At 41.7% G+C, this 22,728-nt stretch overlaps 1 long non-coding RNA gene across 1 annotated transcript in view; it reads left to right on the top strand.

Moving 5' to 3' along the window:
* Positions 1-229: 229 nt before the first annotated feature.
* The window catches only part of LOC128845812 (uncharacterized), a 195,998-nt gene continuing 173,499 nt past the window's right edge, over positions 230-22,728 (top strand). Inside the window, exons 1-2 of the long non-coding RNA XR_008446727.1 lie at positions 230-313; positions 1,040-1,179. This is a non-coding gene — a long non-coding RNA (uncharacterized LOC128845812). The remainder of the gene's footprint in view (positions 314-1,039; positions 1,180-22,728) is intronic.

Below are 22,728 nucleotides of genomic sequence, written 5' to 3' on the forward strand. Positions count from 1 at the left end.
CATCTCACTGGAGTGCCTGAAGCCAGGCTTTTTAAAGCCCATTTTCATCAAGGGAATGTCAGGATATGTGTTGCATATACAGTAAGACTATCCAAGTAGCTGTTTATAAGATGCAATAGATGTATGCCACCTTGAGATTTTTTTTTACACCAGTACCTGGATTAAAGAGTTGCTTGGCATATCTTTACTATTCTTTGTTTACTGATTTATGTTTAATAAAATGTCCTGCCAGGTGTTGCTGTCTGAGACTCTGCCCTCTTTAGGAATTGTAACCATTGTGTTAATTTGTCTACAACCTGCAGCCTCTTTTATGGTAGGTATTCAGGTACGGAGCTGTTTGAAAAATTGGAGGGTTTATGCTGTGGCAAATTTTGACTTTTTAGGGGAAAAAATTTTTCAGCTGAACAGTGAATTTTTTTTTATGAAATGGTACCTCATGAGAGTTAAGAACATAATGATGTTTCTCAGGGGACTTGTAGTTCAGGTGCCTCATACTTCCTTTCTCCTCTATAAACAGGGCTTCCTATCCAGGTTATACCTCCCATGATGTACCATGATCTCCCCACTTGTTAAGGAGAGGCGGTGCATCATAGCATTCACATGCCTGTGGTGCAGCATGGGAAATGAAATCCAACAGGGGAGTCCCATAAAGGAGAATGGAAGCATGAGTCAACCAAACTACAATGCCTATGAGACATTTCAGCACTGAACATACTTCAGTTTTCAGCTAAAATATTTCTGGGTTTCGGTGCTCTATTTTTTTTTAATCTTTTTTTAATGCAGAAAGCATGTATTTTTCATGAAAAATTTCATTTAGTCAAAAACCCAGTTGTCAATCAAAATTTTCAACCAGCACTCCTCAACCAAGGAAAATTCACATAGGTAGCTCTTGTCAGTGGGGAATGTAGTTGATAGTGCTTTCCTAGTGGACTAAAAAGGAAGGTCGCTTTGTGCGCCTGGCAAGTATCCACAGGGTTTAGGGCAGTATTTCCTATGAGTTGCTGGCCATCTAATGCACTTTTTCTTTTTGACTCACTAGATTGACAGACCGTGGATGAGATATAGCTGAAGGCACTTCTTTTTATTCCCATGGAGTTGTATGACTCATTTGTTTCTCTCCACTCATTTTTATTCCATTTGGGAAGATAAGGGCTTTTAACTTCGTATCATATTTATCAGGTAAGTCTCTCTTCATTTGTTTTCCTTTGAATTTTCTGTCTTGTGTAGCTTTTCGTGATCATGTTTTACTGCATCCATACCACTCCTGAAGATTTCCTGAATCGTTGGACTCCTTCCTCTTCAACAGATTAGGTACTCTCCTTCTGCAAATATTCAATTAGCTGACATTGTTTTTCTTGCATCACAAGCAAAAATCCCTTAACTTTAATTTCCAACTTTAAATAGCTAAATTGTGATCAATGGCAATGTTGAGTCCCTGGTACAGTAACCCATCCTATAGGGAGCGCTCATAGCTGCAAGTGATTGCTAAACAGCTAATCGGGGTCATGCTAATTATCTTCAGAACTCACACTTTAGCTTCTGAATGGTTTTTGCACTGAATTTTCTTAACAATAAGGACAATTCACTTAAGCAAAGCCATTGGTTTTCACATTATTGAATTCCCTTTCTACCATTTTCTTTGCAAGAATTGGGTTGTTAAATGCATGCCGTTGAAGATAAAAAACAAACAAACAACAAATAATTTTGGGGTGAAGGTTCTGCCCCTATGATAATTGAATGCAGTGCCGGGCTTCTACCTGGTTATCATCCAGCTTTATTGAAACAGTAGCTGTCCAACAGGATTATAAGACTATACATTTGAATGTACAAGGTTGTGAAGAAAAACATATGCTAATTTTAAATCAGAAAGATGAAGTAAAGTAGGCTGAATGAAAAACTTTCAAAAGTCCATGTAATATTATAAAGGGAGCTTTATTTGCAAACAAGCTATCAACATTTGTATCTATATTCCCACTCATGATATATAAACACAGACTTGGCAACTCACCAAGGTGGAGCATGAGAAGATAAAAGCTGGAAAATTAGGTCTGAAAAGTTGTTTTTACCTGGATAGAAGAAAAGGATAAGAGAAAATCATGGAAAAAGGAATCTTGAATTTCTAGGATGATGGTAATTTTGGAGTTGACTGGTCTAAAAAGAAGAGCTAGAAGTTTTATCACTGTATAGTCATATGTATGGTCCGTGATATAACAATCATCAGTGAAGATATGGACATGTGACTTGGGATGCTTTATAGCACCTTCTTGGCTTTGTTTAGCCCAGGACAGCAATACTTGGTGACACTGTTGGGAGGCCTTCATCTTGCTAAGTTTAACAAAACAAAACTAAGGACTGCTGTAGACATCACCATAAAAGGCACTATGTTTTCCAAAAATATTATTTGCTTAACACCATTAGGTTAACATGACCCTGTGTTTTTGGTACTCACAAAGAGAGAGGAAGGAATTCTATCTTAGAATGAAAATGAAGTTATTTTTCCATACTGTAAAATAATTCACAATTATGGAATTTTAATATTCTATGAAAATTAGCGCTTGTAAAGTGCAACTGCCTAGTTTCACACAGCTGCAACACTAGGAAGCTAATAAACCAAACAACAAAGATGCTGACTGTCTAAATTGTGAGCGCGATGATGTGGATAGTAATAAAATACTCCTTTACAATGGAGGATGGAAAACACTCTAGTTTTATTAACTATGTAGTTTTAATTAGCAGTAAAGTACAAATTGGACAATGAGATTTTCTTTTTTCATTATATATTTAGATTTCTGCCCTTAAGTGTTTGACTAGGTGAGAACAACAATTCTTCAAGTGATTGTACATGTCCATTCCACTGTAGGTGTCTGTGCCCTCCTGTGCAGAGTTGTCAGAGAGATTTACCCATAACAGTACCTGTCGGGGTAGACTGAGCATCCTCTGCTGTCTTATGCACACTACTCAGGCATAAGAGGCAGAGTTGCCCTGACCACCCTCAGTTCCTCCCTACCACACATGATGGTTGTTGGAGTTCCCAGTCTTTGCTTGGTTGGTAGGTTAGTACATAAATAAATAAATAAAATAAAAGCTTTTGTTGTTTTGTATGGTTCCAGCATTCAGTTTGGATACCATCCCCAGTACCAGACATATGCTGCGCTCTCCAGGTTTCAAGCCCTGCCACTCTTGTGATACAGAAATGCCTAGCAGTGACCCTCACCGCAGTGCCTTAAGTGTTTGAGGGACACTCATGTGAGTGTCAAGTGTGGTATTTGTAAGGGCTTTAAGCCCTATTTTTTTTAAAAAGACAGGGCAGCCAGATTAAAATATGCGCTGATGGAATCAATGTTATGTCCCCCATCTGAGCCATCTCTCTCAGTCCAGGTGCCAAGCACCTTGGCATTGGTCCATAGCATGTCTCTGGCATCACCACTACTGAAGAAGAGACATCAGAAATCGGACTCGGCACTGGGATTGTTGAAAGATGAGAAGAGGGTGAGGTGTTATAAAGGTTTTGGAGGATATTCAAAGAGGAAGAACTCCCCAGAGTACACCTCTAAACCAGGGAGTTTGTTGACTCAAGAGCCCAGTGTGGGCCTTACAAGACTGGCTCCTGAAGTACCTTCATCCACATGTCCTCAGTTCTTGGTACCACATAGTGTCTTCCTGGTACCATCTACTCCTGAGGTTTGAGGCTCTGAGAGAATTATTAAACCTCTCTGTGCCACCGTCACCAGCAGTTCAAGATTCATCTGGCACTGGCACCCAAGGTTTCACCCTCAGCACCTTCACCTCCACAATGGGCAGCCCATCAGATTTGGCCATTAGAGTACCAGTTAGTCCAGTACCATCTAGGAGAAAGCCACAAATGATATTCCCAGCTCCCCTTTCTTCAGAGTCTGAGCTGCCTTCTTGACCAGTACCAATAGCTACGGCATCACCATGATCACAAGAAGCTTCTTTATCTGACAATGGGATACATAGGAATCCAGTTCAACCTAGCTGTTCCCATCAGAGGGGATATATCACCTGCCTGCCCTGGTTTCAGTCTCAGTACCAGCAGAGGGCTTATCGGAGGGACCCTTGGGCTATGCATAGCTGGGGACCAGGGCTGTAGCAGTTGCCCTTTTGGAACCCGTGAGGCTTTCCTCCTCAATCAAGAGCATCTGCACAGCCACCTCCATCTACTGGGAATCAGGAGCAGTAATGCCACAAACACCATAATGTCGGTACCAAGCCCGGCACTGAGCAGAGTCACGAACCCTCTCACGAACAACCACAAGAGGAGCCTATTTCTCCACTTCCTGATGATTGCTAGACTCATCAAGAGCTGTTGAGGAGGATGGCTATGGCCCTAGACATCCAGACAGAGGAGAACTGGGAAAAATACCACAGACTGGTGAATATTTTGACATCTGTGTTTCCAGCCAGAATAGCTCTCCCTATAAATGAGGCTATCTTAGAGGCTACCAAGGTCCTTTAATAGACCCCAGCTTCCCTGCCTCTAAGTGTAAACACAGAGTGCAGAGATGGAATTATGTCCCCTCTCAGGAGTTTGAGCACATATATAACCATACTTCTCCAGCTCCCTTATAGTGGCAGCAGCCAAGATAGGTGCACCAAGCATCAACCCTCAAAAATAAAGACAACAAGAAGCAGGATTTATTTGGGAGGAAGATTTATTCCACAGACAGATTACAGCTTCATATTGCAAACCAGCAAGCTTTTCTTGGGGGCCATAATTTCACCATATGGGGTACGGTTTTGAAGATCAAAAACAAGATCCCAAATGAGTTCCAGTCTTTAAAAGAGGAGGGCAAGTTGGTCACCAGAATGGCTTTCCAGGCAGGTCTTGATGCAGCAGATTCTGCAGCTCACAGCATGGCCTCTGTAATTACGATGAGGTTCTCATCCTGGTTACGCTCTTCTGGTCTCACTGCAGAAGTACAACAGACACTTCAAGACTTACCTTTTGAAGGCCATCACTCTTCCCAGAAAAGACAGATGAGACTCTGCATAGTCAAAAAGACTCTAGAGCAACCCTGAAATCCCTGGATATGTATACCACAGCAATGAAGTGAAAAGTGTTCCATCCTCATCAGTCTCAGCATTTTCAGAGTTTTGCTCCTCGAGCCCAAGACCTGCCAAAGGTTACGAATGATGACCACCACTGCCATCTGCTTCTGCAGCCACTAGTTCTTCAAGGAAGGTAGCATCTTTGAAAAGCTCATTTTGATGGGCAGCTCGAGAGGAGTGTACCAGTTCCATCTTTTCCTTTTCCAGTTTTTACAAACTGTCTGTCCCACTTCAGTCATGCCTGTGCCCACATCACAACAGATTGGTGGGTTATAAGCACTGTGACAAAATTCCTCTATCTTTGTGGGTCCTGTGCATATTGGTGGATTTTCTTGCCTCAGAGATTCACCATGTGGGTTGGGGAACAGCCCAGAGACCTTCCCCCCTGGAAGAACCCACAGTCCAGGTCAATTGGGAGGTTTGGGGGGAACCCAGGCCCGCCCTCTACTCCGAGTTCCAGCCAGAGTGGACTGCAGCTGTCTATAGTGCCTCCTGTAACAGCTGCATGACAGCTACAACTCCCTGGGCTACTTCCCCATGGCCTCCTCCAAACACCTTCCTTATTCTCACCACAGGACCTTCCTCCTGGTGTCTGATAATGCTTGTGCTCCTCAGTCCTCCAGCAGCACACCCTCTCACTCTCAGCTCCGTGCGCCTCTTGCTCCCAGCTCCTCACATTCGCACCACAAACAGAAGTGAGCTACTTTTAAAACCCAGGTGCCCTGATTAGCCTGCCTTAATTGATTCTAGCAGCTTCTTCTTAATTGGCTCCAGGTGTCCTAATTAGCCTGTCTGCCTTAACCGGTTCTAGCAGTTTCCTGATTACTCTAGTGCAGCCCCTGCTCTGGTCACTCAGGGAACAGAAAACTACTCATCCAGTGACCAGTATATTTGCTCTCTACCAGACTCCTGTACCCCACTGGTCTGGGTCTGTCACAGCACTGAGAAAGTGGGATGTACACTCCATTTTATTTCAACTCTCCTCCCATTCTCCTTCCCTGCCCCTCTTCAGGGACCCTCTCTCTCATGAGACAGTATTACTGCAAGAGATACAATTGCTTCTCCTTGTTGAAACTATAGAAGTCAGCAGAAATGAGTTTTATTCCTAGTACTTTCTGATCCCAAAGCCAAAAGAGGATCTCAGGCCTATTTTAGATCTAAGGCATTTAAACAAGTTCTTGAAAACATCAACATTCTGGATGGTCACTCTAGCTTCCATTATTCCTTCCCTGGAGCCAGGGGACTGGTACACGTCTCTTGACTTAAAGGATGCCTACTTTCACATGGCAATTCATAAGTCACCGAAACTTTGTGAGATTCAGTCAGTGGCTAACAGTATTACTTCACAGTGCTCCCCTGTGATCTCTTGACTGTCCTACATGTTTTTAGAAAGTGTATAGTGGTGTATGAGCATTTCTCTGGAGGTAAGGGTCCATGTATTCCCTTGCCTGGATGACTGGCTGATAAGAGGTTGATTGCAAGTCACGGGTGGTGTCCAGCATTCACACAATCCAGTCCACCTTTGACATGCTTGTCCTGATCAACTCAAACTGTCTCCAGAAAATAGCATGTACTGGAGTAGTTCTGGACTTGACAACAACCAGGGCCTTACTACTGCAGGCAAGATTTCATATGATGCAAAACCTGATTCTGGACTTAAAGATTTATCCTCTCACCACATTGAGATGTTTAAAGTTGCTTGGGCACTTATATGTTCAGGTACTCCAGACTGCATCTCAGTCGCCTTCAGGGCTTGGTAGCAGAGGTGTATACTCCAGAAGGCACCACATAGACATATTAGTGCACATATGAAGTCACATTTTATCCTCTCTAGATTGGTGAATAGACCTGACTAATATCTGCAAGGGAATTCCAGTCTCTTATCTTATCAGTTCTGGTGCAAGGTCAAGTAGGATGAGACTTGCCTTATACTGATTGCCCTGACTGACCCCATCAGCACTGGTTTTCACAGCTCTTGGATCTCTCAATCAGTCCCCCACTGTTTACTCCCACTTCACATGGGCCTAGTTTAGCAGAATCATGACTGCCTCCTCCACCCCAGCATTCAGGCCCTTCACCTGATGGCCTGGAGACTTCATGGTTACCAACAGTGGGGGAGTCCTGCTCCAGCGAGGTGCAGGAGATATTGTTGAATAGTAGAAAACCATCAATGAGGACAACTTACCTTGCTAAGTAAAAGAGGTTTTCCATCTGGTTGAGGATGATAGAACTCCCAGTATTCTTGCTTCTATTTAGCATGTGCTGGACTATCTTTTGTATATGAAACATGAAGGATTGGTGATTAGTTTGATCAGGGTACACCTAACAGCTTATCAACATTTCACCCCTCCTTTGACTAACTGCTCCCTTTTTTCCCAACGTACTGGCCATGTGATTTTTAAAGAGTTTGAACAGACTGTTTCCACACATACAGAACCCTATTCCACCATTGAGCCTGAATCTAGTCTTAACGGAGCTGATGGATTCCTCCTTTGAGCCTCTAGCGACCTGCTCTCTGTTGCACATTAAATGCAAGTAGTGTTTTTAGTAGCCATTACATTGGCTAGAAGAGATGGGGAGTTGAGGGCATTAGTATCAGATCCTCTGTATACTGTTTTTGCACAGATAAAGTCTACATTCATCCCCATACAAGTTGTATTACTAAAGTGGCCTCCACTTTTCATATCAATCAAGCAGTTTTCTTGCAGATCTTCTTCCCAGAGCCTCATGGTAATAAAGGAAAGGATACACTGCACACTCTAGATGTTAAAAATGTTAACATTTTATCTAGAACAATTTAACCTTTCAGATCTTCATCTCAAATGTTTATTGCATTTGCAGACGGAATGAAGGGCAGTCCGATTTCCATCCAATGGATTTCTTCATGGATATCCAGTTGTTTTTGCCTGTCGCCAGATGGCAAACATGAAGCCAACAGAGTATTGGGCCATTTGACTAGATTCCAAGCAGCCTCTGTGGCATTTCTGGCTAACATGCACATATTAGACATTTGCATTGTGGCAATCTGGTCATCACGTCACACATTTGCCTTTCACTACGCAATCTCTCAACAATCTAGAGGTGATGGTGAATTTGGACGAGTGGTCCTCCAGTCCCTCTTCAAATAGGCTCCAAATGCACCTCCAGATGGGATTGCTTGGAATGAATATGTGCAATCACTCAAGGCAGAGAAAATGGCTATTAACTTTTCCGTAACTGTTATTCTTCAAGATGTGTTGCACATGTCCGTTCCATGACCCACCCTCCTTCCCTCTCTATTGGAGTCGTCGTGGTAGGAAGGAGCTGAGGGGGATCAGGGGAAGCTCAGCCCTTTATGCCTGCACAGTGTGCACAAGCCAGCAGAAGGTGCTCAGGCCTCCCCAATGGGTATCTCTAAGGCTAAATCTCTCTGACAACCATGCCGGAGCACACAAACCCCTACAATGGAATGGACATGTGCAACACATTTCAAAGAACAACAGTTATGGAAAGGTTAGTATCCATATTTTTCTCATTGTCTATGTTTGTATTCTGTGACCTCCTACAGCAAGGATGACCATTATGTATGTTGAGGGAGCTTAGGACTATGTGTTTAAACAAAGACCATCTGAAAGGGATGTCAGACAAAATATAGAGACGTGGTCACAAAAAGCTATCACTTATAAGAGTAATATTCAGTTGCCAGAACTAACTTGCTCCTGACCATAGCAGAAAATTAAACATGAGTATTCTTTATATAAGAAAATATAAGTTATCCCGTGGTCCTCTTGAGTTTGTATAGAAAATAACTATTTTTTCATGTGCTAAAGAAGTGTATCATTCTGGCATTTCTTATAGTGGTCTACAATCCTGGAGTCAGTTCAGAGTAAACAGCCAAAAAGCTCAATCCTTTGATTCAAAGGCACAGGGCACTAGGGAACTAAATAATCCCCCAGCATCATTATGTATTATCTTGGGGGAGGATGGGAGGTTACACAAATCAACATTTGTGGTAGACACATTAAGTGACTACGAGTTTGAGTATCAAAGTTTATTTTATGATGCAATGAGGACAAATAAGGATAAGTGATATTGCATACTTTAAAAATTTGTCACAGAACAGGGAAAACAGTCCCCACCATATGTGATTTTTAATGTTGACATTTTGAAATCTTGCTGTTATTGAAATGTTCTGTTCTATGAAATGTACTTTTAATATAACTTACATAGCACTTCAGTGCAGTTTACATATATTAACTAACTCTCAAAATCACTGCAAGGTAGGTATTTCCATCTCCAGTTTACTGCTTGGGGAGAATGAGGTTGGGGGGCCTAAATCATTACACTAAGGCTCCTTTAAACAGTTTTGCCTCTGGTATAAATGATAGTGAGGCCCAGAGAGGTTAAAGGACTTATCCAAGCCACAGAGGGAGTCAGTATCAGAACTGAGAGTACTGACTTTCAGTTCAGGAGTATCTGACTCTCAGTTCTGTGGTCAGATCACTAATCCACCCTTCTCTGTGTGCTATGCAGCTGTATTTGAAGCCGTTCAATAGCTTAGACCTTTTTCTGTAACTCAAGGCCTACTTGGCTATTATAGGTAAGTATTCCTGAATTACTGACCCTGTTTTAATAAAACATATTTCATTAAAAGAAATATCTCTGTTTAAAATTTCCAGTGATTTCCCCCCCGCCATGAACTCCACTGTAAAAATCAGTATTTTTTGTGTGATTTCACAGAACTTCACAAAAGTGTAAATTTCAATGCAGTGTCTGCAACTGGAACACTCACTTGAAACTTGCAAACTAGTTGCCAATGACTATTGTTTAAGCAATGGGTAACAGAACACAGCTGTTGATTGAGTAGCAAAAACGTAGGTATTCAAACAGTACTGTGTTTCATGCTATAGAACATCAAGAGATGAAACGTAAAGAGAAGGGTGCAGCAATATTTCCTGAAGATAAGCTGGAACCATTTGTCCAAGGACGATACTATATGAACTGTATTGGCTGGCATGATAATGATTAATGTCTAATGTTAGCTAAGAACACCTGATTGCCAATGTCATTTTGGTAGGATTTTATAATTAAGGTAATAATGGCAGTTGTGGCCCCTTATAGCCATGTGAGACTACCAGTTCACTATCACTACCTCCTGGGTTAGAGTGCTACAGTGTTTTGTGTCAAAGCTTTTTTTAAAATTTAGAAGCTGTTGTCATTTTTAACACTAAAAGGAAATTAATTCAATTTTTAAACAAATCATGATCTTTTGTAGCTATTAAATATTCCATTCAGGGATGTCAAAGTGGTGTATAAAGGTGGGTAAATTCTATTATTCTTATTTCATGAATGAGTAAACAGATGCATAAAGAGTTTAAGTGGCATGCCCCAGGTAAGGCAGTCAGGAAGGGCATTTGTAAAAGTACTAGTCAGACCACTAGATCATGCTGCTTTTTCTTTGACAGTCCGAGTCATTTCAAATAATAAAGGGAAGGAGCCTCCTACCTGTCAGCCAAATTGTTTATATGAAGTTGATGCCCTAGGTTCTCATTTTTAGGCTGCTTTCACCCAGATCCTCAAAAGAAAAATAAGTGCTTTTGGGTTTTTTATTCAAAACAGCTACTGCATGCAAGTGAATTACAGAAAATGTGAATTTTACAACAAAGTAAACCACAATGTAAAGTAACAAGAATGTTACTTTGAGTTCAACTTTGAATTCCCTAGTGCCTTTTGGGGATGGGAGAGATGGAAGAAGGAGAGAGTGAAAACTCTGTTTTCACTGATTTAATGCGAGTTGTATGTGTTCCTAGAACTGCCCTTTGCCTAAAATGAAGTACCTCAAAAGAATATTCAAATTATGAATTCTGAACATGGATTAAAAATTAGCTTTATTCAGGCTTCAGAACTGTTGGAGCCCCGAGGCCCCAATCCTGCAAAGAAGTAGATACTGGCTTAACTTTTTAAGCATGAGAGAGTCATAAGCCAGAAAAGAAGGTGGAACATGTGAGATTTTTAGCTTTCCACGAGTGAGAGAGCCAGGGTAGGTTGCCTGTAAGTTTTCTTATGAATGAGGGGAGCCTCAATAGGAGGGAATACCTTTCAGTTTGTATACCATGATGGGTTGAGTGTGGGGAAAACAGGGGAAGGTTGGTTAAACTGCAGTAAGAATTGGGGGTAGGAAGGCACAAGTGCATTGAAGTTATATTGACTACTTTTGCAGCAGTTGTGTTGATACAATTACCTTATAGAGGCATGGTGAGCTTTTGGGTACTCTTGTATCTGCCTATGCATAGAGTAGTTTGATCTGAGCTCACTAGAGTTACACTAGAAAAACTATGGTTGTTATAGACCCATTCTTTTTCGTGCATTTGGGCCAGATTTACAGAAGTATTTTGACACCTAAAGTTCCAGATAGGTACGTCTAAAAATCCAACTAGGAACCTAACTCTCATCGATTTCAGTGGGAGTTGGGATTTCCAAAAGTGCCTACTAGTCACATGTCTGCATCATTAGGTGCCTAAATACTTTTAAACACCTGGCCCTTTTGCACTACAAAGGGAGGACTAGCCCATAGTATGTGAGAATAGAAGCAAGATATGGTCAGCTACTTTGTCACACTATCTACCCCCTCTGGGATACTGCTGCTACTACACAGTTGTACTACTTTGTGTGGAGACTCTGGAGGTAGTGGTGGTGCTGCTGCTGCAAGAACCTCAGCTATAATTATTGTTTTATCCACCACCACGTATGTACCTCTCAAGAGACTGTAGATGAAACAAGAAGCTCATAGAGCTAAAGATGAACCAAGCTTGTCTCTATTAGATCTTCTTCTTCAAATTGTTAGAGAACCATCTGAGTTACAGATAGATGCAACTTAAAGGAAAGTTCATCCAACATTAATAAAATCATGTTTATTGTGTTACAGAATACATAAAGTGGTATAAGGCATTTAGTAACTGGTGAATTAGTTTAGAGGTAACAAAGGAAATTAGGGATTCTATAAACTGTGTGTGTATACACACACAAGTAATGAAAAATCTCAGTATTTCAAAATTTCAGAAATAACAATGTATTAATAATAGAAATTACTCTTTTTAAAAAGTTGTAGATGGTAAAAACTTACTCATGTTATGGTGTTTGCCCAAATGGAATCGTTAACTGTGAAGCAATCCTACAAACCAAGCAGAACATTGATAGTAAGTTCGCTACAGTACACTACAGGATAACATGCTAAAATATAAAATGCATACTATAATGCATAATACAACATATCAAAGATGAGAGAGAATAATTTAAGACAAATAGAAAATAATGGATATATGGCTGTCTGCAATTGCTTTCAGTCTTCAGCATCCTCTTGCAGCAAAACCTCACAATGCAACAACTCTATCTCAATTTCCCTCCCTCTTTGATGAGCAAATTGCCATCTAGTTCAATGCCTGAGGGTTCTTTGTTATGACCCTGGCTGGGTCATTAATAGTCTCTCTCCTCTCAGTGTGATAAAAAGTTCAATACGTCAAGAAGCCAGTTATTCTGGAGGACAGGTTAGCAATCCACTGGCCCCCTTGAACATGGCTCACTCATTCACAGTTTTAATAAACCCTTTGCTGGATCTGAAAGTGGCACCCAGGCCCACCCACTCCTCAGGATTCCAAGTCAGGATCTCTGCATGAAGCAGTCGGAATCAGTCTCTCCTGACCCCTTATGGTTTCCCTGAGCTGCTGTTGAAGGGTCTTACTTTCAGTGTCTCCTCAGCCTCTCTGGCAGCTATCCTGCCCTTCTGACTTGCATCCTTTTTATTTCCCCAGCTGTTGTGAGGCTACCATCCAGCCCAGCTGAGGAAACAGCCAGTTTCCGTTAACCCTTTAACAGCTGAGGCCTCATGGGACCTGTACACCCCATGATAACAATCTGAACAGTCAGAGAAAGTAACAGAATTGTTTGTTGATGTTCAGTGAGGCTCTTAGAGACCAGTGCTCACATTATCAAATGTGCCAGTTTAATGCAATAGTTACAAGATTAAGTTAATTCACGATAACATTTTAACATTAAACATAACAAATATTTAATAAGTATTTTAAGAATAGTCTTAAAAAAAACCTTTGTCAATTTCTTTGTAATGTCAAAATATGCTGTACTACATAGCACATTCTTATGTTAGGCCTTTACATTTGGAATCCTATGTGCGGTAAAGGGAATAAATATTTTTCCTGATGAGAAAAATCAAAGCTGCATGCTATTTCAGTGAAGTCAAGCTGACACCTGCAGAGAAGCAAGCCATGACATTTTAGCTGACTGCTTTCCCTCTCTCCCCTCCAGTTGTGGCTTGTTTGTTCATTTTATTTACCCTGACAGACAAAAGGAGCCTAGATGAATGTGTTTAGATGAGGCTTTGGCATACTTTCCCATAATTCATATTTTCTTCTCCCTTGTTTAGTAAGTAGTTCCTACATGCTAGTCTTATCTACATGTGACAGTTCTACAGAGGGAAAATATACTTGAACACATTTGTATTAACTCCAGTGCTCCCCGCCTTCCTGATTTCTCAAACATAGCTACATTTATCAAGATAATAAGCTTCAGGTTTCATAATAATAAGAGATCTATTTTCATGTCAGCCTGGCATAGGCCTGACTGACTGAGCTAGTAAGATCCTTAAAAATATGAATTTAGGATCAATAATATTTATAGCCCCATTTATAAAGTAGAAGTCAAAAGCATGTAAAAATACTGAATTTATTAGGGCAACTTACTCTAGGGACTGTACATTTACTAACATCTAATCCTGCCTCTACTATTTAGCATCTCTGAGTCTAACAAAACAAAAATAAATTGCAGGTGTTCATTGCGGGGGGGGGGGGGGGGAGTACATACAGGAAGCCCACAAATTGTCTTGATTGTGTCCTAATATTGCAGAGTTTTCTGTATCCATCAACCAGTCTTTTCCTAGCTGCATCTTATTTTTGTTACATTTGTGGATGCCATTAAAGAATACAATAAAGTTATTGCAATGCTATTGAAATACATTTTATAGCATCAATATAAGTTCCATTTACTGTGTAATATGACAGTGCTTAATAATTTTATATTACAAGCATAATTATAGTATCAAATTAGTAATTTTCACAAAGTACTTGCATTAGATGCACATATGATATGATGCAATATATTTCAATTCTCAATGGCACAGTAAGATACACATTCATTTTAACAGGAAAACCAGAGAAGCAGCACTCTACAGCATCTGATGGTCCTACTGAAGCATTTTGGAAAGACACCTACCCTTTTTTGGGACACATATTTTACTTAGATTATTCTTGTAAGCCAGATATCCTGGCATCTTTTAAAGTGCTGAAGACATACTGCATTTCAAAATGTGAATGTAGGTGGCCCTGATAAGAGGGCTGTGGGCCAGAAGCTGAAGGAGTCTCTCTCTAGTGGTAGAGAGGGAAGGACCTGGCTGCCTGGGAGCTCAGGGTACAGAGAACAGAGCAGGACTGGGGGGAAAGGCCAGAGGAACTGGGGTGCTCCATCCTGGCAAATCCCCAGGCTGTGGGCCTTGATAAAAGGCCAAAACAGGTACTGGAGTTGCAGAGGCTGCAGCCCTGGGTTAGGCAGAGGCAGCTGGTCCAACCCCCTTGTCAGTGACGAGTGGCCTTTTACGGACTGCAGTTTGGCCCAGTGAGTGGGGGCTAGATGATCACTGAGGCAAAGTGGGGATAGAGGGTTGGCGGTTACCCTGGGAGTGGAGACCCAGATTGAGGAAAAGGGGCACCGGGGTCCGGGAGGGACAGGGGGCCCTAAGGCCTGCATAGGGTGCTCTGGGCTGGACAAGAGCTAATTCCCAAGATAACCAGCAGGAGGTGCCATGCCAGTGAGTCCTCGCTTTGCTACACGTGGTGGAGAATGCGGGCATAGACAGTCACCCCTGATACAAGGAGTAGGACAAGGACTGTGGGATTATCGCCCGGATCTGGAAGTTGGGGAACTGAAGGCATAGGAAATGGCGGACTATTATTGGAGAGCCTGTGTGGCCTGGCTCGCTGAGCAGCAAGCGTAACTGCTTCAGCTGCTGCAGGGGTGGGCACATGGACCTCATCAGGGGCCAGGCATGTGGGGCTGGAGGCTGGTGCCAGGGCCTAAAAGCTGTTTTGCCTGTGGGCAACTGGGACACTACAGACAGGAGTGCCCCTATCGGAATGGAGCAAAGAGGCTCCACCCAGGACAATGTGGAACTGCCAGAGTGTCCCCTGTGAAGTCAACAGGGAGGCTCCAAACATGTTGGGCCTGTGGGGAGCCTGGGCAGAGGAAGAGGGGGTGCCCCTACATGATTCACAGGGCCCAGGCTAGCCCTGAGGTGGCCAAAGGAAGGCACTGGATGTACTTCCTGTGCCACAAAGGGGGGGGCAGGTAAGATGGCTTTGCCCCCAGAGAAGGAGGGGGAGGCCGGAGGATCAGGCTTTGTCTGAGACTGGCCAAAGAGAAGTGGCAGTGCGACCCCCAGAGAGAAAGGGGCTGGGGCATAGAGGCACCAGCTAAACCTGGGAACCCATGCGGGAGCGGGACGATCTATAGTGGGGACCCAGACAGACAGGGGAACCCCTGAAGGAATGGGACCGGATACAGTGAGGACCCAGATGGTAGAAGAGGGAAGCAGGTTGCTCCTCTTAATAGAAAACCTCCGACAGGAGTGAGACCTCCTGCAGGCCCAGCTGAGAGGGAAGCTGGGGAGATAGAGACTCCCTCCCTTAACGGGGAGGGTGTGTAATGGGGCAGCTGCCCCACTCCCACAGAACAGGGGTTAAAAGCAGCCCTGGAGAGTGAGAGCAGCTGCGTGAGTAGCTGACCACAGGTGTGGCCAGCTCAATCAGAGCCCAGCTAGATGGTGACTGGAAGTAGTCACTGAGGCAAGGTGGGATAGAGGGTTGGGGGTTACCCTGGGAGGGGAGACCCAGACTGTGGGTTACTGCTGGGGGCAGAACCCAGAGAAAAAGGAGCACCGGGATCTGGGAGGTACATGGGGGCCCTAAGGCAGGTGAGACACCGGCCTGCAGAGGGCACTCCGGGCTGGACAAGAGCTAATTCCCAAGATAACCATCAGGAGGCACTGTGCCAGTGAGTCCTCACTTCGCTACCATGAATAACTCTTTTTCTTTAATAATAATAATTTCAAAGGGCACCATTCTGCTATTGTTCTCACACTGAGCAGTTCCTTACTTTGTGAATAGTCCTATTAATATTAGTGACACTACTCATGGAGAAAGATCCTATTCGTGATAAGGATGGCAGAATTAGGCTCAAATTGTTTGAAAACATAAGCTAGTTCAGCCTCAAAACACCACTGGGTTGTGGATAATGGGATTAATATATGTACCACTGAAATGCAGCTTCTTCAAGGGTGGAACACAGCAGCTTTTTAACATGTCACAGCAATACTACACAGCGATTTTAAGACAAAAAGTGAAGAATAGTGCATCCAGTTGAAACTATCTGTGGAATTTGTGCATGTATATTTTCCTGCAGTGTTTTACATGAATGTTATTACTTGTTCATATACTGATAACCTATGGATTTTAATTCCTCTTCCAGAGTTTGGTTTTTATCTGGAGAGACAGTGAAGTATCATATCATGCATTTTAAAAGATATCCCAGTATTTTAATAAACACTTTAAAAGAATCCACCTTAAATACTTGTTTCCTATACTAGAAAGTTCATCAATATCTGGACAGCCATGCAGGCAGCTAGGAGGCCAGTCCATTAATGAAATGTTAATGACTGAATTAGACCTGTAATAACAGAAGTAGGATGTACTGCTGTGAGTCCATTAGCATCAGCAGAGCCTGCTGGGGAACAAGTAAACACAACATACAAAGCAAACTTCTACTGATGAAAGGTTTGTGTTGCTATAAAGGTGTTCAAGACCCAGAACTACATGTACAATGCAGTGCTATCCTAAAAGGTTTTCTTAATAGGCATTCTAACCTGATTTACATTTGACAATGAAATAATAAAATGTACAATTCATGCTCCACTGTCCACCCAAACCACACTGACAATAGCAAGAGGGATTGAATAGTGAACCGCCATATTATTGAGGTTCAAATCCAGCCCAGGTTCATTATGGTGAAAAGTTGTTACCACCCGATGGATGTTCGGCCACTGTGGAAAATGAGCTTCATGGTCCCTGACTAAAGACTCAATAGACCTCACAAATACCACCACTGTAGCTGGCACTATTTACTGATGCTACTAAATGTTTATATCATGCCTTAAAGGTAGATTAAGTGTAACACTTTGATTTCAATGTAAGTTGAACCTAGTTAATGGTTTCATTGGTGATCATTTTGCCCAAACCATTTAGCTAATGTGCCTATCCATAGTCATAAGGTACAGTGGTGGATTGTAGAGAGATGTTAGGGAGGGGGCTAACTGCTGGAATGGGGAACTAAGAGTTCAAACTGCTCCATTTCTTCCCTCCCTCCCAAACTTGAAGTCAACTCCTGCCAACAAAATGGAAGGAATAATATAAACATCTCCTCTCTGTCTCAATAATCTCAACTATTTCCCATCCCTCCTCCAAGTCCAAAGGCTGCAACTTTCCCTTTCACAACTGTCAGGCCTCCAGCGGGCTCCTTACAGCTTCTGTAATGTAGCTGTAAATAAAAATTAAAATTATTTGTATCTGCAGCACACTGAAAATTGAAACATTGGAGTCAGCATAGAATAAATAGATTTTAATATAAAATCAATAATCAAAAAATGCTGTATGGTAGTTCTCATATTTCAATAATATACTTGAAACTATAGACATCAAAGTCAGAGAGTAAATTCCCACCAGCTATTTAAAAACAAAATTTGCATTAAATGGCAAGTTCCCTGAGCAGAGAACAAGAAGAAGTAGGAGTTGGGCTAGGAAGAGGATATGAAAAGAGGGGCTAAGATAGAGAGGCATTCTCTCAGTTTATTGCCCCCTTTAGTCATTGTGGTGCCACAACAATCTGTTATACATGGCCTATCCCTCTGACCAGGTCACTACTCAATCCATTCCCCTCTGAGGTTGACAGAAGAATCCCAAATAGGAAACCTGTTATACTTTGCCCATGTGTGATCTGTTGTTCCTCACCGCTTCTTCTTTTCCAGTTATTGTAGTTCCTCCTGAAAGCTACTCCCTGCCTCTCTCTTACAGCAGCTGGCTGACCCCTCTGTCTCTTGCTTTGGAATAGTCATTCTTTGTCTCCTCATGTAGGAGTTCCCCTCTCCCCGCAGCCCTCTCTCTCTGTGGCTGGGAATTATGTTCTATAAAGTTTCAAACAATAGCTTTCTCCTCCAGACAGGAGTTTGCCCCTCGGCAGCTTGGAGTGTGACTTAAATCAGTCGTACGACTTTTATAAGCTCCATTCTGCTGAGCACCCTTTCCAGTTAGCCTTCCACTCTGGAGAGTTCAGCAGGACAGCCTGCTCCCACCAATATCTTCTACTGTGAAGGAAGAGGAAGGCTTTATGCTGCTCTCCTGCCAACCCCTTCTCAGTTGGTTGGGTCAGAAGGGAGCCTTGCCCTGCCTTCTGTGTGATGCGTCTGGCCCTTAAAGGTACAGTGTCAGAATTCCTTCCTCAAATGCCACTCAGTCCCAGAACCCTTAGGTCTCTCTCTTTAAAGGGAATGCCAGGAGGCAGGGTGAGCTGACCAATAGATATTACTGTACTTGATGGCAGACCACCCCATCACATATGTCCTTCGGAAGCCACTCTATCCCATAGATGGGTGTGATCGAAATTAATACCTAGCCGTGAACTCTAGCAAGAGGGTTCTTCTTGCCTGGCTTCCACAAGAAAGTCTCTTAAGTCTTTGGCAATATTAATAATAATTTTAAATACTGACAATCTGTCTAATTTCCAGAGTATTTCAGTTGTAGAATTTTGGTTTGTTGGAAGAAGCAATTGTTTGCTGAACTACTATAACTCTGAAGGACTGGGTAGTGGATACTGATTTCATTATGAAGAACACAGTGAGCTGATTATGTGAGCTAAAGAAATAAATATGATATGCACAAAATAAATCAATAAACCATAGGAAATAGTTGTCTTAACTGTAAATCCTATAACTAATTCCCCTTGCTCCTCCTGCACAAAGACTCACCATATATTTTCTAAACCATTCTCTGCACTGTTAGACTTTAGGACCACAAAAGTGTAAGTGATCCTTGTTAAATAATATTAACATTTTTCTTTTCAGAAAAGCAACTTTCCTGGTATAGCAAGTTGAGTGAGTCATGCTGTCTATAATTTGCTTGTCAGCAGTGCTCTGTTTTTCTTTCTTTTGACATTTTTACTTGTTTCCTGAAGCCTTTGTCAGCTTTCTTATTGCATTTTCACTTGGCTATCAAAATCTAAGGGAACAAGTTCTGTACAGTATTTGCAATGGTGAGCATGATACTAGATCTGAAATTCAGACCATGCAATGAAATGGCCCATGAAGAGTCGGTCAGAGACAAATAGTAACACCTGACAAAAGAGTATTCATTTGATTAGAGCTAATGAAATACTACTCTCTCTGCAGTACTTCTTGAACCCATGACTACTGTGTTCATATTTTGGACATATCAGAAAATGGAGAGACATTAAATGAAGTACATTTTACATTTGATAACTGAGAATTGAGGATTAATTTGTTTATTACAGATTAGTTCTTTCAATACACGATTATCTTAAACATATGCTGATAGTACGATTGCAAGTTACTGTAAAATAATAGCCTCGCTTGGGCCTTTTCCTGATTCCATTGAAGTCAATCTCCATTGATTTCAGTGTCTATGATAGAGCTCTAAAAGGGTGTGAAAACATTCCCTCTCCATTTTTGGCATGAAATTGTTGCCCATGAAAATGAAGGATTAATAGTGTAGCACTGACCTTGGCTGTCCATAATGCAGATAGATGCGTGAATACATAAGAATCTACACTGAGCTTTGCCCAGGGGTCCCAGTTCAGACCTTTTTTCTATTGTCTTTGTTTCTTTACTGTGAGCTTAGCACTCATGACACGTGGCAGATAGATGTCCTTAGAGAATGAAGACCTTTATTTATTCATACAACAGGTATAGCACAGACTGTAGCAAAGCTCTCAATGTCCCCTTTAGCTTCACCAATATCCCTTGATGCCCCCTTGAGCTGGCAATATTCTGGAAGCCAAACTTTCTCCTAGTGAATTTGGCCCACGGCCTACTTTGTGGCATTCCGTTTGAAAAACCTTTTCTAAAATTTTTAGGATACAAGCCTTGAAAAGCTGCTGCTGTGACAGCACAGTAGATACAGAGCTTTGCTAATGCAGGTGGCCTAAAGACACAATTGTGCAAAAAGAGAAGCTACTGAAAGGTAAATAAGATTTATTTTGTTGACATACTAATTGTTCACCTCATACTGTAGATTGCTTTGTATTAAACTTAACTAGTTGAAATAGCAGGAGGCAAATTAAAAATATATTGAAGTCATATTTCGTTACCAGTTCATCAGACCCTTCCCCCCTCTTGGTGGTGGTATCTATAAATCAATTACATTATTATTTACTAGTATTAATTATTGGATTTGGCAGCAGCCAAAGGTGTGCTAGAACCTCACAATACAAAGCCAGGTTCCCTGACCATAGGAGCTTACAAGCTAATTTCAACTGTGATTCAGTGTGATGGGAAGGGAAGTTAGTAGGAGTTAAGAGAGCATAGTAGGAAGAGTAGAAGGAGAGATGGGCCAGATCTGTAAGCTAACATGACATGACGTAGTAAAGAAGGTTTGGGTGGGTCACTTATTTTAAACAAATACAATAAATGTCTTAGTTGGGGAGCAACAAAGGGAATGATGTGGTGAGACAGACAGGCAAGGAAGCTGATCTTAGTGGCTGCATGGTTTTTTTTTTTTTTTTTTTTTAAGCCCTGTATCAGCAGGTGATATCAGTGTCAGGGAGTCTGGAGAGACGGTGGTTATCATAATTAAGACTGGAGATGAATATGGTCTAGAAAAGAGTGTTTGTGTGGGCAGAAAGAAAAGGTCAGATCTAAGCAGTGCTGTAGAGAAAGAGGATTTGGACTTGGTCTGGATGTAAAGGGTGAGCACCTCTTTCTCTGCCTCAGATCTTAATTTTATTTGTATATTGTATACAGTATTTTAACTGTCTAAAAGTACTAGCAGTCAGGGATGGAGTCACCACATAAACTGAAATAAGCAAATAAAACAAATGACATTTCTCTATTATAAAATAGGCACATTCTGATTAAGTTCTGAGTCCTGCAAGCTGATGTGTGTCGGCAGACAATTTTGTCCCTGTATTTTAGGGGTCTGTGAAGAGGTGAGGCCTTCCTCATGGATAAGCTTGTAGAACTGGGTGGCTTAATATGTTTTTACTTAATAGATTACAAGGTTTTCAAAGGGGCTGTTCTGAGCAATCAGACACTGTCTCTAATAGAATATGCGAAAAATGATATTTACTTTTCTTACAAAAATAGTTATTTGTATTAATTCTGCAGATTCTCTTTAAATACAAAACAATGGATTTATACACGTGATCTCTTCCCTCCCCTCCATAATTTAATAAGGATTTTGAAAGAGTCTGGAAAAGAAATCAGGAAACCTCATGATGAAGTTGCTTAGTCCATCTTTATCTCAAGCCTCTTTCTCATTTATTAAATGTGCACATGTACAGGACCATTGACAACATTTTAAAAAAAAAGTAAACCCAAAGCCCTCATTTAAATTGGTCACCAATCAAAAGTCAGCATTTGCCTAAAGGTCCTGTATGGTAGCATGTGAGATCTCAGCAGGAAGTAACTGTGGTAACCATACATGTTCACTCATTTCTTGTAGATATCATTTTGTACATATCTGTGGGCTAGTGGTGACTTTTGGATTCCAAAGTCTAGGTATTTCTATTGCTGTGTCCCTCATGAGAAGCTCTCATCAACGTTGGTGGGAGTAATTGTAGGTTGGAATCCTCTGTAAGGATCACATACTTTCAGATAAAGTTACCAAGGGAGCAAGCAGAGTGGTCATTTATCAGAGCCTTTGTAGACCACGTTTCTAGGAGGATTAAACAATAAGGAATATCAAATTGTCCCATTTTGGCACTGACCTACATTAAGAACAGTGTAGAACTTCCTTGCCCCAGCCATCCTTAGGAAGATGCATACTGCTCCTCAAAGCACCCCTCATTGTTTTGAAGACGTAACTAAGCCTTCTTCTCTCCCGCTTTATAATCATGAGGCCTCTGCCTGGGATGTACAAAGGGTGAAGGAAAAAGTTCTTGTGTTGCATGCTCCCGAACCAGTCACATACTGTTTGCAGTGTGGCGTGATGCTAAAATAGTGATGGCAGGTCAGACTACTATAAGAAATATGTATGTATTAGCAAAATTATTGCTTGTACTGTACCAGAAAATGCTGAACAAGTGGGATCAGCCAGAAAATCAGTGGTATGCATCTTCAGAAAGCACACCAATATAGATGTTAGAACGTGCAATACAATGAATGTTGGACAGTCTTAATCTTTACTCAATCATTAAACAATGAGAAATATTGGGTTGTTTTTGTTAAGGATTAGGAAAATGCTTTTGGAAACAGACAAACATTTGTCCCTGCTGGAAGCTACTTCAGCTGTAATGCATCATTATGCCTGACCAGCCTAGAAACCCTTGGAAAGA

This window comes from Malaclemys terrapin, chromosome 11 (genome assembly GCF_027887155.1).
Source record: "Malaclemys terrapin pileata isolate rMalTer1 chromosome 11, rMalTer1.hap1, whole genome shotgun sequence".
NCBI lineage: Eukaryota > Metazoa > Chordata > Testudines > Emydidae > Malaclemys > Malaclemys terrapin.